Source organism: Callorhinus ursinus, unplaced genomic scaffold (genome assembly GCF_003265705.2).
Source record: "Callorhinus ursinus isolate GAN/ISIS: 27379988/994484 unplaced genomic scaffold, GSC_fseal_2.0 scaffold11, whole genome shotgun sequence".
Classification (NCBI taxonomy): domain Eukaryota; kingdom Metazoa; phylum Chordata; class Mammalia; order Carnivora; family Otariidae; genus Callorhinus; species Callorhinus ursinus.
The window spans coordinates 2,243,881-2,259,740 of record NW_027397073.1 but is presented as its reverse complement, the minus strand read 5'-3'; positions in this window follow the sequence as shown (position 1 = coordinate 2,259,740).

The following is a 15,860-nucleotide window of genomic DNA, read 5'->3' as shown; positions in this document are numbered from 1 at the left end:
AAAAGCGGTTAAGGGTATAATGCGAAAATGCCTAAAATTCCCTTCTCGACAACCAAAAGGCAGGAGTAAAAATTTCAGAACACGCGGAGATGGCTTTTCTAAAGCTTTATTTCCCAAACTTCACTCTTACTAACCTTTACAACCACACCAGCAGATCATTTTTGAAGCAAAATATTTTATTTTATTTTCACCACTGAAAGAGAAAACACAACCCTTGGACTCTTCCAATATGTAATTCTTAGTTCAAAAATGTAATAATTGAGACGAAAGAGAACGTTGTTTGTCATTAAGAAACTGCCTCCTGCGGTCTTCAGGGAGCCCAGGCAGCGCCCGGGCTCAACGGCTGGGGAGTGAGGAAACTCTGCCCGGCTTTGTGCTGCGCGGAGCGTCTCCTGACGCGCTGCGGTGTTCTTGTTCAATGAAGAGCCGGTTTACAGATAACGGTGGCCTTGTCAGAAGTTCTGAATACTGCAAAGCTAATTGCTGACCCTAACAGGCACAATTAGCTGTTACAGGCTCGGCAAGGCAGCCCTTGGGACCCATCCTTTCTCGCGCACATATTGTGAAACTCTCCCTGCATCGGTACCCTGGCTCTAGGCTTTGTAGTCACCATTCAACAGATCAAAGGTTTATTAGAAAGAAGGACGACCATATCGGCCTCAACAGGCGCAGACACAGGCATCCCATGCAGCTACACACACATCACAGGAAAACCCGGTGCGCCCATGGTGATGAGCAAGAACCCAATGTGGTATTTTTAGTACGGGTCTCAAATGATACTTGATAGGTGTCGTTTGATGAAATAATCCTGAGCATTTAGTTCCAATAAACTCTCCAGTAATCAGTACTGGTTGTAGTCTACCCACTGGCTAGATCCATGAAGTGGAGATGCACACAGCTCCTGGAGCAGGCATGCCCCGCCCATCTCCAGACCCACCCCATCTCAAGAACACCCTCACCCACACAGACACACATGCAGGGCATTTGCTTCCTTTCTCCTACAATTTACACACGGTTCCTCTTATTTTAGAAGCCATACATGATCATGATAGAAATTATGGGAAAGAGATGTGAAGAAAAGAAAAAGGAGAGGAAAACAGAAGGAAGAGCCCCCATAATCTCCCTAGGCAACATTTGGGCCCTAGGTTACTAGAATATTCTCACGTTATTTAAGACACCATGAGCAGTGACAGCATAAAATTCTAACACACGCTGTGGTTTGCTTCCCATTCCCTAATACTTTTGGCCACTTAGTAGTTTTCTATGTTCTGCTATTATGAGCATTATACATAAAACTCTTTCCATATTTTGGGGTTATTGTCTTGGGATTTATTTTTAAAGTAAAATTATTAGCCCAAAGAATACTAAGTCAAAAGGCATTGATTGATGCTGTCAAATTGTTGTCCAACTAAATGAAAACATCTTTTTCTCTGTCCAGCAATGTTCAACAACAGCTTAAAAGATGCTCACCAGCATTGTGCTACCATTATGAAATTTCATGTTAGATTATTATTATAATTGAACTTTTTCCATATGTTTGTTAGAAATTTGTGGAAAATTTTTGTTTGTGGCCTTCATCCATTTATCTACTGGGTTTTTAATGCTTTTTCTAATTGATTGCATGATTCTTTATGTAGCGCAAATAACATATTTAATAGTCTAAGTTGTTCGATTTTGTTAAGGATTTATTTATTTACTTTCAAGAAAGAAAGAAAGAGAGCACAAGCAGGAAGAGCAGAGGGAGAGGGAGAGAATCTCAAGTAGACTCCACGCTGAGCATGGAGTCCAACTCAGGGCTCAATCTCATGACCATGAAATCACAATTTGAGCTGAAACCAAGAGTCAAATGCTTAACCAACTGCATCATCCAGGTGCCCCATAAGTTGTTTGATTTAATGTTGGATTCTTTCAGTTCACATACTTTTATTTTTTCATTTTTATCTAGCCAATTTTATTAGTTTTCTTATTTATCCCATTGCTTTTAGGTTTAAAAAACTTCTACATGAAGAGATCAGATACGTATTAACCCACATTAAGATGAAAAGAAAGATCTCAAATAAAAAACCTAACTTTGCACCTCAAGGAACTAGAGAAAGAAGAACCAACCAACCCCAAAGTCAGCAAAAGGAAAGAAATAACAAAGGTCAGGGCAGAAATAAATAAAACAGAGACCAGAAAAACAATAGAAAAGATCGATGAGGGGCGCCTGGGTGGCTCAGTCGTTAAGCGTCTGCCTTCGGCTCAGGTCATGATCCCGGGGTCCTGGGATCGAGCCCTGCATCGGGCTCCCTGCTCGGCGGGAAGCCTGCTTCTCCCTCTCCCATTCCCCCTGCTTATGTTCCCTCTCTCGCTGTGTCTCTCTCTGTCAAATAAATACATAAAATCTTAAAAAAAAAAAAGACCGATGAAATGAAGCGCTGTTTTTTAAAAGATAAACAAAATTTACAAACCTTTAACTAGACTAAGGAAAAGAGAGAAGACACATAAAGAAAATAAAAAATGAAAGAGGAGACATTACAACAGATACCACAGAAATACAAAAGGTTATATGAGACTACTATGAACAATTATACACCAACAAGTTGGAACCCAGAAGAAATAAATAAATTTATAGAAACATACAACCCACCAAGACTAAATCAGGAGGAAACAGAAAATCTGAACAGACTAATAAAATGTAAGGAGATCAAATCAGTAGTCAAAAATATCCCAACAAAGAAAAGCCCAAGACCACATGGTTTCACTGGTGAATTATAGCAAACATTTTAAAAAGAAAATTAATACCAATCCTTTCCAATGTCTTCTAAAACATAGAAAAGAAGGGAACATTCCCAAACTCATTTTATGAGGCCATCATTACCCTAATATGAAAGCTGATAAGGACACTACAAGAAAAGAGAACTACAGCCCAGTATGCGTGATGAACACAGATACCAAAGTTCTCAAAAAACTTTTAGCAAACTGAATTCAACAGCACATTAAAAGGATCATGCATCATGATCGGGTGGGATTTATCCCTGGGACACAAGGGTGGTTCAACATATGCACATCAATAAATGGGATACACCACATGAACAAAATGAAAAATAAAAACCATATGATTGTCTCAGCAGGTACAGAAAAAGCATTTGAGGAAATACACCTTTCTTTCATGATAAAAACTCTCAAGAAATTGGGTGTGGAAGGAACATACCTTAACGTAATAAAAGCTGAGTACGACAATCCTGCGGCTAGCATCATTCCCCAGGGATTCACGCTGAGTGAGAAAAGTGGACCCCTGAAGATTAGATACTTTACGACATAATATTTTCATAATAACAAAATTTTAGAAATGACAGGTTGTCAAGGGTTAGGGCTGGGAAGGCAAAGTTTGGAAAATGGGTGGATGTGGTTAAGGGGCCAGATGAGGGGACCCTTGTGATGTCAGGACGGGGCCATGTCTTCAGTGTGATGGTGGGTAGACAAAAACTGGGAAAATCCAAACGAGATCAACAGATTACTTCGTGTCCATATCCTGGTTAAGATATTATGTCATGGTTTTGCACAATGTTCTGCCACTGGGGGAAATGGGCCAAGTGTACGAAGGATCTCTTTGTATTCCTTCTCAAGATGCAGGTGAACCTACCGGCCACCACCAGATTCTTTTCTCCGCTGTGAGCCCCTGCTCCTCCTCTTGCCCTGTCTACGCTTGCACCTTCTCAGATGGTCTGCGCAGACTCTATTTGCCACGGCATTACTGACTCTGCAGGCAAGGAAGTGCACTGAGTAAGAGAACAGAAAACAAAAGGCTTTCAGTCTTTATATTACTGAGTCCCTGTTTTCATGAGTAGGAAAGTAAAAAGCAAGAACGACGATTCAACCTCTCTTTGTGTTACTAATTCTCCTTTGAACGGATTTTTCAAGTCTGGACAACACGGACCTAGCCAGTGCGCCACTTTTCCTTTACACCTTTTGTGTCTGGATATCTGAGAGAAAACAAAGGCTACAAATGCCCAGGAGCGACTGTGGAAATGGTGTACAGCATGAAACGAGGGGCCTCCTCCCCAGAAGTGCTCCTTGTACAGAGGAGGGACTTGACTTTAACAGGCCAAACACATCTGATTCAAATGCTCACCCTGATACTTCTGAAATAAGCAACTTGGGGCAAGTGCTTTGGGTGACACCGACAGCTACCTCACAGCCCTTTGGCAGCTGCAAGAGCCCCCTCTGTCACTGAGGGGGTGAAAATAATCACCAAAATCAACTTTGGTTGAATTGTTAAAATAATGGAAGAACTCAAAGTTCTATTACACTTACCTTCAACTGCTTTGGAGAGCTGCCAGATTCAATAATGACGTATTAAAGAAGAAATGCTCTGCAGATCTTTGTGCCAATCGTATTTTTTCCCTGATACAATAGAATCTTGCTGTTGTGGGTCAACTTTCAGTCGAGGAGAGACTAAATCTGTTTGTTGGCCAACCATCTCAATCTGCCTGGCTCTGTGATGGGGTTTCCTACTTCCAAATGCTGGGTTCACAACAAAGGCTAAAATAATTACAATGTTTCTCTAAGAAAATCAAAACTTTTTCAAAAATTTATAAATACAAAATATGTTGCCCCTAAAATAAAGTCTCCTTTTATTGGGTACAAGTGTATGTGTAGAAATAATCAATATTACAGGGAGATAATTTCTCTAAACACTTTCTGATGAGTGAGAGTTTTCTTCAAAATAGTGATAACATAAAAGTATTACACCTTAAAAGACTGACAAATAACAAACACCCGTTTCCAACTGAAAATTTGCATAAACAATATTTTTCTATCTGCAATCTGAGCAGTCAGTCCTACCATAAACTAAGTACCATAAACTAAGTATGTGGATAAGTCACTGTGTTTCACTAAAACACAAAGGACCATACCAATTGCATCCTGTATATTGTTACTATGTTTAGGTACACTCATTCCAAATTTATATAAAAAATGAGAAGCGTAATCTATTCACTTGAATCAAAGCAGGGGGTATTTGGTAACCTCTGTGCCACAGACACCTGTGCTAACATTTGGACTACGGCAATATACGTCTTACTCCTAACATCGTGCAAACAGGAATTTAACTTACTGGCTTCAATTTAAGAATATTCAAATCCACAAGCCCCCTTCTAGTTGAACAAATGTTTACTTTCCAGATTTCAAACGATTGTTTAGGAGCACAAAATTTGGCATGATCATGCTGCTTAAGAGTCCACATGCACTAGTTGTATTTCTATAAGGATATCTTGACATGTGGCTTTGAATTCACTCTCCTGAAACTAGTCTCTCAATTGTCCCTGGATTTCTTAGCCACTCCAATCTAAGCATTTTTTTTAAATTTTTTATTGTTATGTTAATCACCATATATTACATCATTAGTTTTTGGTGTAGTGTTCCATGATTCATTGTTTGTTCATATCACCCAGTGCTCCACGCAGAACGTGCCCTCCTCAATACCCATCACCAGGCTAACCCATCCCCCGCCCCCTCCCCTCTAGAACCCTCAGTTTGTTTCTCAGAGTCCATCGTCTCCCATGGTTCGTCTCCCCCTCCGACTTACTCCCCTTCATCCTTCCCCTCCTGCTGTTTTTTTCTCGGTGTTCATTCTCCATGACCTCTGTGGGGCATGAAAGACACACTCCTCTCATTCGGAAGTAGCTCCTCCCTACCGCCCTGAATCCAACCTAGCTTGCATATGCTGGGGCAAAGGAGAGAAAGATGGAAACCACACTGCGCCCGTTCTGGACCTGCCTTTATGAGCACTGCAGCTCCTGCCTGGAGTCCTGAGCCGCCATGGAAGAAACCGGGTGACCCCGCTGGGGAGATCAGTGCAAAGGCCCAGAGAGTATGTGAAGAGGGACCCAGACAAGCCCAGCCCCCAGCAGTCTCTGACAAGGTGTCAGGGACCACAGTGAGGTTGTCTTGGACCTGCTGGACCATCTCAGGTACTAGCTAAATGCCTCTGAGAGCCCTCATGATGAAATAAATAAAATACTTGTTCTAAGCCACTAGGTTTGGGGTAATTTCTTAGGCAGCAAAAGATATCTGGAACAGCTCTAAGCAGCTTATGACCCTATTGGGCAAACACCAATTCAAGCGTTCCTTGCCTTTTATGTGATCATTGTGGTCACTTGAACTGTTATTTTCTCCTACGTTCCTTCCTGCTCTGCTCTGGATGATTCAACGCCCATGGCTGCAATGGAAGTTTAAACTTGCATTGCAGGGGCACCTGGGGGGTGCAGTCAGTTAAGTGGCTGACTCTTGGTTTAGGCTCAGGTCATGATCTCAGGGTCTTGGGATTGAGCCCCACATCGGGCTCCACGCTCAGTGCAGAGTCCGCTTGAGATTCTTTCCCCCTCCTCTACCGTCCCCCTCTGCTTCTACCCACCCTGGCCCCCTATTGTGCATTCTCTCTCAAATAAATAAATAAATAAATAAATAAATAAATAAATAAATAAAATAAAATAAAATAAACTTGCATTGCAAACTGTCCCAATTTCTGATGGAATTGCCAACCCCAACCCTTAGCACCAAGGAGCATCCCACTGATTCCTCACTTGGAGAAGGGGGAAACCTTTTCTTTGAGGCATTCCGTTCCATGTTTGCCGAACTGGGAGTCTATACCAAGGTCTGTTCCTTTGTTTAGGGCATTCATCTCTTTTCTGGAATATGAAGCTCAGTGCAACTTGAACAACATCTGTCAACAGTTCTAGATAGGAGTCTTTTAATAATAAGACTACGTGGTCTTTTCCTTTCTCTGGATAGCTACATGTCCTGGGGATTTGTACCGAGGAGTTGTGTTGTTGAAATGTTTACTGCCACCAGATAGCATTCCTTCCTTCTTTGCTTGTGAGGCACTTTGTTAGTATCAACAAGTAGGACTTTAGTTTCTGCTAAAGTGTATAGATCTACAAATTTCATTAAGCTTATTGCTCCAAATTGTTTAAACTCTCTATGTTTCTACTTCTGTTATCCATCATGTATTGCTTTGATGACATAACTTCTACCTCAAGTCATCTAAAAATGTGTGAGCAAGACAAGACCTTGGGGTCTTATGCCAGATAACTTTCAGAAAGTTATTATCAATATATTCTGCATACCTATTTATTTAATATGTTCGTGTTAGTGCACATCTGTATGATTAACCTGTTTCCTGACAGTTCCCAGGGCTCATGATTTAGCCAGGGTCTAAGCTAAGGTGTTTTCACAATGTGACCCCATGGCTCAAACAAATAGAAGGGTTTTCTCTCTTTAGATGAAGAAGTCAGAGGTGAGGCGGGCAGCCCTATTGGCAGGGCCAGCTCCGTTCCATGAGATCATCCAGAGACCCGCTTCCTCTGTCTGGTTGTTCACCAGACCATGAATGCGTTCTCACTGGTGGGAAAAGAGAAAGAGGAGGTTAAGGTAAACACTTTCCAAGGATGTGACACTGAGTTTGTTCACATTACTTCCAGAGGCATCCCGCGGACCATAACTTTGTCACATGGCCTCAGTACACTGGAAGGAGGCTTGAACATGCTTCTCTCCCAGTGAGGCAAGAGACACAGTGGTGGGGCGATGGATTAACAGAAGAGGAGGGGAAGGGAACTGCGGACACTCCCCTGTCTCAGTCACAGACCCTGTTGCGCAGTGAGCACCTGATGGTGCTAAGTTTTCTGGGAAACAGCTCCAGTCTCCCGCTGTGGACTCCAGAGATCACAAAGTCTTCATAAATAGTTTCCTGACATGAATAGCCTGTGCTGTCCTGAATCCTCCTGGCCTTTCAGCTTCATGTTCCCTTTAACAAAGGGATTGAATTTAACCTGACATCATCTGTTCTTCGTGAACTTCCTGTGGCTCCTTGCAATGAAATCTTCTTCTCCTTTGTATTTACAGACCCTTTGAAAATGCATTATGGAATTCGCTCGGGATTGAAATCAAGTTCGCCAATCTTTGTTGAATGAATTCTGCCTTCCTCATTACTCTTTTCGAAAGCCAGAACATTTGCCTACCCTCTTGTTTCCAACCGCTTTCCTCTTCAGGGTTGCTCAAGGGCAGGACCAAACACAGTGCATCTTGTTTTGTTTTTTAAGTCCCCTGCATATCCAGCAATGTATAAACCAGGAGTCAAAACTCTGCAGAGTTGCCAGGTGCTCCGTATCAATCCTTTCACCAGGCATGGTCTCTGCTACCTTGAAGCCACATTTATTTTTACCCTTTTCAGTTTGAGAATTATTGTCCTTGACAGAGAAGACAGGGGCAAAATACATACAGAGACATTCTGCTTTTTCTATGTCACTGGCTTCAAGCTACAGACCTATTTGTACCCAAATTTCTTTTCTCTGAATATATCTAAAATGTCTTGGATAGTTCCTGGCATTTTTCATACAGTTCCATATCACAGTCTTATCTAATTTTTTTTTGTCTAAGTACCATTATCTTACTTTCCGTTTGTTCTTATTATAGATTTATTTCAACCGAAGAGCAATCTTTTAAAAAGGTAGGTATTATTCCACCAGCCTTAGGTTTCAACCTGGCTAATGGCTCCTCATTGCTTCTAGAATTGAGGCAATATTCCCCGCAAATAGCTTTTCCTCTCCCCACTCAGCACGCTCGCACGTGGTGTGCTTTCCCATTCTGATCCTCACCAGCTCACCTCACTCCAGAGAAGCTCCTGTCGCCTCCCACATGGCTTCTCCTCAACCTCGTCAGAGCTGGATTCCAGCCTCGTTTCTGTCATCATGGGACGAATTTCTGTCTCTCCAGCCAAACCATGACCTTCGCAAGGGCAGTCAGTCACTGTAGCCAACAGCACATTGTAGACACTAGATAAAATGTTTTCAAGTAAGTAAATAATCAAAAACATATTTCTTTTTTTTTAAAGATTTTATTGATTTATTTATTTGAGAGAGAGAATGAGAGAGAGAGAGAGCACATGAGAGGAGGGAGGGTCAGAGGGAGAAGCAGACTCCCCGCTGAGCCGGGAGCCCGATGCGGGACTTGATCCTGGAACTCCAAGATCATGACCTGAGCCCAAGGCAGTCGCTTAACCAACTGAGCCACCCAGGCGCCCTCAAAAACATATTTCTGAGGGCTTTCTAATTATCTTGATGTATAAAACTCCAAAGAACCTTTAAGAGAAATTCTAAGAGGCCACAGGATAAAAGGAGTCTCCTGTAAATTTGACCACTGAGTTGCTTATTTTATGTGTGAAGTATTTCAGAGAAATAATATTTCAGGGGAAATGTATGGGTAAATGCAACTTTGTATTTTGTGAAAGCAGAAATTTAGCATGCTTAATGTAATTATAAGAGGTGAGCTTGGTTCTCTAGGATATTCTAGATGAACAGACGTATTATCTCAGAATAAGGACATTTTCCTTCCCTTTCTGACCAGTACTCTTATTTATTTTTCTTATCTTATTATAATGGATAGAAGTTTCTAGAAAATATTAAATAGTAGTGACCTAAAAAAAATCCTTTTATTAATTGTCAAGAGCATTCTTCTAATGCTTGGCTTTTGAGTTAAGGACATTGTACATGGAGCTGTTGTTTAGAACAGAGAGCCTCTGTCCCAGTATCTCCCTAATCTTAGGTTACATGGAGAATTTTTATTTTAATGTGCAAAATTACTACAATTTACTAAATGTCTTTTGGACATTTTTCAAAATAATTATGTGGTTTTCCTCCTTGAACACAATAACTGTAGCCAATATTTGTTTATCACTGGCAGACTAAGTGCTAAATGCTTTATGTGTATCTCATTTAATTTCTGAACAATCATATGGGTTGGATACTCTTTTTCACATTCCTTTTGCAAATGAGGAAATGTGTTTAAATAGATTCAATCTCTGATGAACAGAAAAGCCAGAGTATGAAGAAGTTATGTCAGAGCCCAGAACAGAGGAGGCTTTCGTAAGAATGTGATGAGTTCTATCACTTATTTTCTAATATTAAGCCCTACCTCTAGGCTTTGTGTGTTTAATTTGCAAGTGTTCCATTTAGGAATTCTCTATTTACATTATTAGAATTTTTAAAATTTTTTCTTTCTCTTCTTAGGCTTGCTATATTTAAGAGGTTTGGTATCAGGTTACAAAAGTTTTTTATAAAATACATCAGAAACATTCTTATCACTTGGATGCTTTTTGACAATTTATAATTCATGAGACTTTTCCTTTCCTTGGGGTAAAACAAACAAAAACAATTTAGGTGATGAGTCCCTCACAGATTTTGTCAAGGTCTTCCACAGTCATTTACCTAATTACACTTTTTCCCTTTTCCTGAGCTAACTTCAGGAATTTCTGTTTTCCTAGTAAACTATTCATTTTCCCTGAGAATGTTTGTTCATCAGCAAAGTTTATGTTGCATTCCATTCTTTTTCAACTTTTACAAGAAAACTTTTAAAAACAGAAGAGTTAGAAGAATAGTAAAATAAACTCATACATACTCACCAACAATTCACAAATGAACATTTTGCATTTTTCCTAACTAATATATGTTTTTCTAAATAATTGACAGGCATCATGTTGCTTCATCAATAAATACATTAGTATGTATTTCCTAAAACATGAGAACATAGTCCAATATAGGAACAGTTCTTACCTAATACATTAACAATAATCCCTAATATCATGTAATAAATGGTTTATGTTCAAATTCTCTCTTGTGAATCAATGATGTCTTAAAAGCTTTTTTAAAAATTGAATTACCTTCCAACCAATGTTTGTATCACATATAATTAGCTATGCCTCCTTATCTCTTTTAATCTAGATATCCCCCCTAACTCCCTCTTTATTTTCTTGCATGATAAATTTTTTAAAGAAAAAAGTCTTCTGGACGATGGACTCTGAAAAACAAACCGAGGGTTCTAGAGGGGAGGGGGTGGGGGATGGGTTAGCCTGGTGATGGGTATTAAAGAGGGCACGTTCTGCGTGGAGCACTGGGTGTTATACCCAAACAATGAATCATGGAACTTTACAGCAAGAAACTAATGATGTAATGTATGGTGATTAACATAACAATAAAAAAATTTTTTAAATGTATTATGGAATGTTTCACATTTATCTAAAGGTATTATTTAGCTTATTTTCCATTCCCTATATTTCCTGTAAGTGCATAGGATCTAAAAACTTGCTTAGATTCAGGTTCCAAATTTTTGACAAGAATACTTTGTAAGTGATGAGTACATCTCATATTGTAACACATGAGAAGACACATGATGTCAGGTTGTCTCCCCTTAGTGACACAAAGTTTAATCATTGTCAAGGTGTATTTTTCATTTTGCAATTGAAATATAATCTATGGGGTGAGGTAGTCTGTGATGTTAGCATCCAGTTATGATCCTTGTCTGAATCAATTATTGCAATATAGTGATCTTTATATATACAGTGGCATATATATATATATATATATAATTTTTTTTATGACTTCCTCATTAGTTTGTGAGCACTTCCTTGCTTTCTGGCACAGAAGATGCCCAGGCTCATTTTCTACTTTTCCTGCCCAAGACCAGAGTTAACAATTTCTTTAAGGAACCCTGGTTCTTTTCCACACAGAATGGTGCTAATAACCATAATCTGAGTACAAGACATGCTCATTGCCACTGGCGTGTCAGTACTCACGGGTCTAATCAGTGGGAAGGCATAGGGATGGATAGATGGGCAGATAGATAGATAGATGGATGATAGACAGATAACATATATATATATTATAATATATAATACATATAACATATATATAACTCATTAATACATTGGCTTTATTATTCAATATATGTAAATGAGTTTAAAATTCACTGTCCCAACATTGTTACTACCAATAAAATTATTGAGTCAAGACTGAGAATACTTTGCAGTTATTTCATTTTTAAGAATATTTGTATGTAAGTGATGAATCACTGAATTCTACTCCAGAAACCAAAATTGCACTATATGTTAACTAACAAAATTTAAATTAAAAAAAAGAATATTTTTCAATAAGGTTGTACAGTGGAGTTTTTGTTTAAAAGCCACCTGAAGTCCTAATTGAATATGCAGCCAGGTTGATTTGTTACAATTTCTTTTCTATTTAACTTTTATTTCCCTTTTTAATTTATATCCTAAGTATTAAAGAATTCATAAAACAAAATTAGATTAAAAGGGCTCATCTCCATCCCTGTCTTGTTTTCACTGATGCCTAACACAAAATACAGTCGAATGCCCTCACTGCGCCACACCTTGCCTTTCCCACCGCCCACCTGTGTCCAGACAGGAGTACACAGACCTTCCTCATTGCTTCTCAAGCTGCCTAACTGTGGGGTAAATCTCATAATTTACTGATTCAGCCTCTATCTCTGGACATCGGGGTTGCTTCTGATATTTTGTATTTACAAATATTTTGATATTTCTGATATTTTGGAGACTCCTGTATTTGCGTTCACTCATGTGTATGGTGGTATTTTCAGGTTAGACTCATCTCTGTGAATTCCATGTACATGAAACGGTTTCCACAGCCTCATCAACAGTATGTTCTCCAACTAGGGATTATTTTGCCAATCAGATGGGAGAAAAATGGTCCCCCATGTAGTTTTAATTTGCATTTCTTTTCAAATGGGTAAAGTCACACCTGTTCTCACATGAAGAAGGGAATTGACGATTCTTGTGCTCTTTGAACCTTCTATTAATTATTATTAATACTTAATATAGCAAACGTTTGCTTACCTTTATCAGTATGTCTTTCATATTCAGTCCTTTGAAATTTATTGAGATTTTACTTGTGATTTCAAAACTTGACAATTTTGGTAAATATTCCATGGGCAATGGGAGGAACGTGCATTCTATGTTAAGGTCACCGAAGTCGATATATCACTTAAACCAATGCTGTGTTTTGATGGAGAGAATGTAGCAGAAGAGATGGATCATTGCCAAGCCTCGCTCAGAAGCCCCCCTGGCATAGAGCAAGCTGGGTGAGCCTGCTGGGCGATGAGCAATCTGGGGACAGTCGTCTCATCCACCAGACATGGGAGGGGAGCCCTCCGACCCTTCCAGCCTCCACTCGGTTCACCAACTCACCACGTGTGCACCAGCGAGCCCAGCCTGGGTAGGCTGAGCACAGTTCAGACTCAGATTCGCTGAACACCAGGTCATTTTCGTCAGTGTTAGGTTTGGGGTGGTTTGTTACATGGTGGGAGACGTCTGGCACACCACTGCCAACTCCCTGCTCATTACAGCTCTGTGGGAGCTCAGCCCCTCAAATTCCCAGGAATATCATCAATCAGCAAAGAAAATGAGACTTTAAATGAAATACTGTCTCTGTACAGCCTGACCTCTTTCTTTGCTTTTCCTTCCTAGGTGGATTGTGGAGTTCCTAACTGCCATTAACTCCCTTTGAGGCCACTCCATTCCTTCCTTCAGGACCTGGTGTTCAAGGCCACGCTGGATACCCTTTGTTCTCTGTTTCTATCTGCCCTGCATGCAGCAGAAATTGTCAAACATCCATATTTGCTTTGTTCTCACAGCCTTTCCAGCTGAGGACTACCTCCCCCAACACCTTCACACTTATTCAATGACCAGGTCATTTCTTCTGAAATAAGGAATGGAGACAACTTGATGTTCTTAAAGTTGCAGGAATTTAAAAAAAAAAAAAAAAAACTCCCCTCACCCAAGCAGCATGGACTCCCCTCTGCCACCATAAACCAGTCTTTAAGTAGTCAGGTTAGGTCACTACTCAGAGGCACAAACCATATCGATTTATTTTCTGCTGGGATCTGTCTACTTAAAGAAAGTTTGCAGAATGTCTCATTGCTCTGGTGTTTGGGATTTTCAGAACAGATTTTGTTTTGCTTGAGACTACATAGCTATGTGTTTAAAAGTTCAAACTTTGGTCTTTGAAGTCAGACAGCCTGGATTCAAACTGCAGGTCTCTAGCTTCCCAGCAGCCCCAGCCTTGAGCAAATGGTTTAAGTGGTCTGCGCTTCTGGGAGGAAGTGGTCCGTGAAATGAGGAAGATATTAGTGCCCAGCCCATGGAGCTATATCCATATACATCTCAAATATACCAAATCTTTTGTCCCCTAGCTGCCTCGTGAATGCTATACCTTCCGTCAACAATAAAACTCTATAGATTATCCTAGCAGATGCTGCAAACCTAATGGAGGCCAGCAAAAAAAAAAAAAAAGGAGACGAGAAACTGAAGTTTTCCTCCTGAAAATATGTGCACTTTCACATTTCTGAAATATTTTGCTGTGACAGAAAGTACACTTTCTTTTGTTGCTCATCTCCCAGTTCCTCCTAACCATCCAATATCCTGTTTTACTAAGCTGTTGAAATGAATTCCACCCTGCTCTAATACCCAGAGTCCTTGAAGTGCTAAAGAAAATACTGCATATAAAATGCATGGACAGGCAGAATAGGTTTACATAATGTTAATGTAGACAAATGGCATGTACAAAATTATATCTAGCTGCAATTTAATTAGATTAATTAGACCAATATAATTAGTAGTGCTATATTACCCTAGTTAGACTTAAGTGCTCCTCCCTACCCACCCACCCCCACACACGCACATACACACCAGCTCAAAAATGTTTTACAACCCTAAAACATTATAATAGCACATGGAGTACCAATGCAGTAACACATCAATTTCACCATGAACACACCATTAAGAGTGGGAGTTTGTAGGACACTCAAGAGACACATAAAATGCTACCCTACTAGGGAAAAATTTTGATAATATAGACTGAAAAATATCCCTACTGTCAAAAAAAATGTTTATTTCACATTAATCCCAAGTTTAAGTCTGGCCATGATCACACAAAAATGAATTTAACAAACAGGTTCTGGAGTTAACCTAATGAATAAAACAGACTTAGTGTGGCTTTAGTTAAACCCTGCAGAAGTTAAGTTTCAAACACCCATTAAATCACAGATGTGATGGAATTGTTGGGCTGTCCACTGAACGCGTCTCAGATGGCTTGGCCCATAAGCCCCGCATAACCTCTAGGAACCAAGGGGGAATTAGGTTCTTAATCAACAGGAGGATGCATAACCAGGCTAATTGGTGTTCCGGGTCAGGGAAAGAGACTGCTGCCCCTGGGTCTATAATCTGTTAAATGATACTGTGCAGCCTCCTTAATTATGACAAATAAAGACTTGTCTTCGTGGTTACATCCAGTGACACTGACAGAGAGGAGAAGGCACGTTGACTAGAGCAATAGAACCCACCCGATATATCTGTAACAGCTAATGTGTTCCTCCCCGGCGCTTGCCTCGGATTATTATGTCTATAGGAGCACAAGCTGCTTTTCAGCTTGGCCTTTCTGCGGAACCCATGATGGTTGCAAAAGTACGAAAGTGCCGCACTGACATCGACAGAAACCATGGGACAATAACCAAATGTGCATCATTTCAAGGATTTTCCTGATTTTCAAATTGTAATCGAACACTACAGACCTTAAAAAGAAAAAGAAAACAAGGAAGAGGCAGAAGCAGGTCGAGAAAGAGAGATAAAAAGTCTTACAACTGATTTGGAGGGGCTAAACTTTAACTTTACGACATGCCTGCACCCGGCCCCTGGCTGGGGGCCCCTGGAGAGGCTGGCCTCACTTTCCCCGCTCACCCTGCCCGAAGCTTCCCCAATTCCCAGGGCCCTGGAGCGGCACCTCCTGATTTCTGTAGTCCAATTGGTGCGTTAACAAATATTGACATCTATTGCAAAGAGAATACGAAGAAATCTGGTGTTCATCTGATTTTTGTTTTCATCTTTCCGTTCTCAAGCATAAATTAAGATATTCCACTAAATGTTAGCTTCTGTAGCCTAATTACACTGAATACACTGTGGTTGATAGTGTTTACATACTGCAAACTACTTAACATCTTATATATAGTAGGAAAGA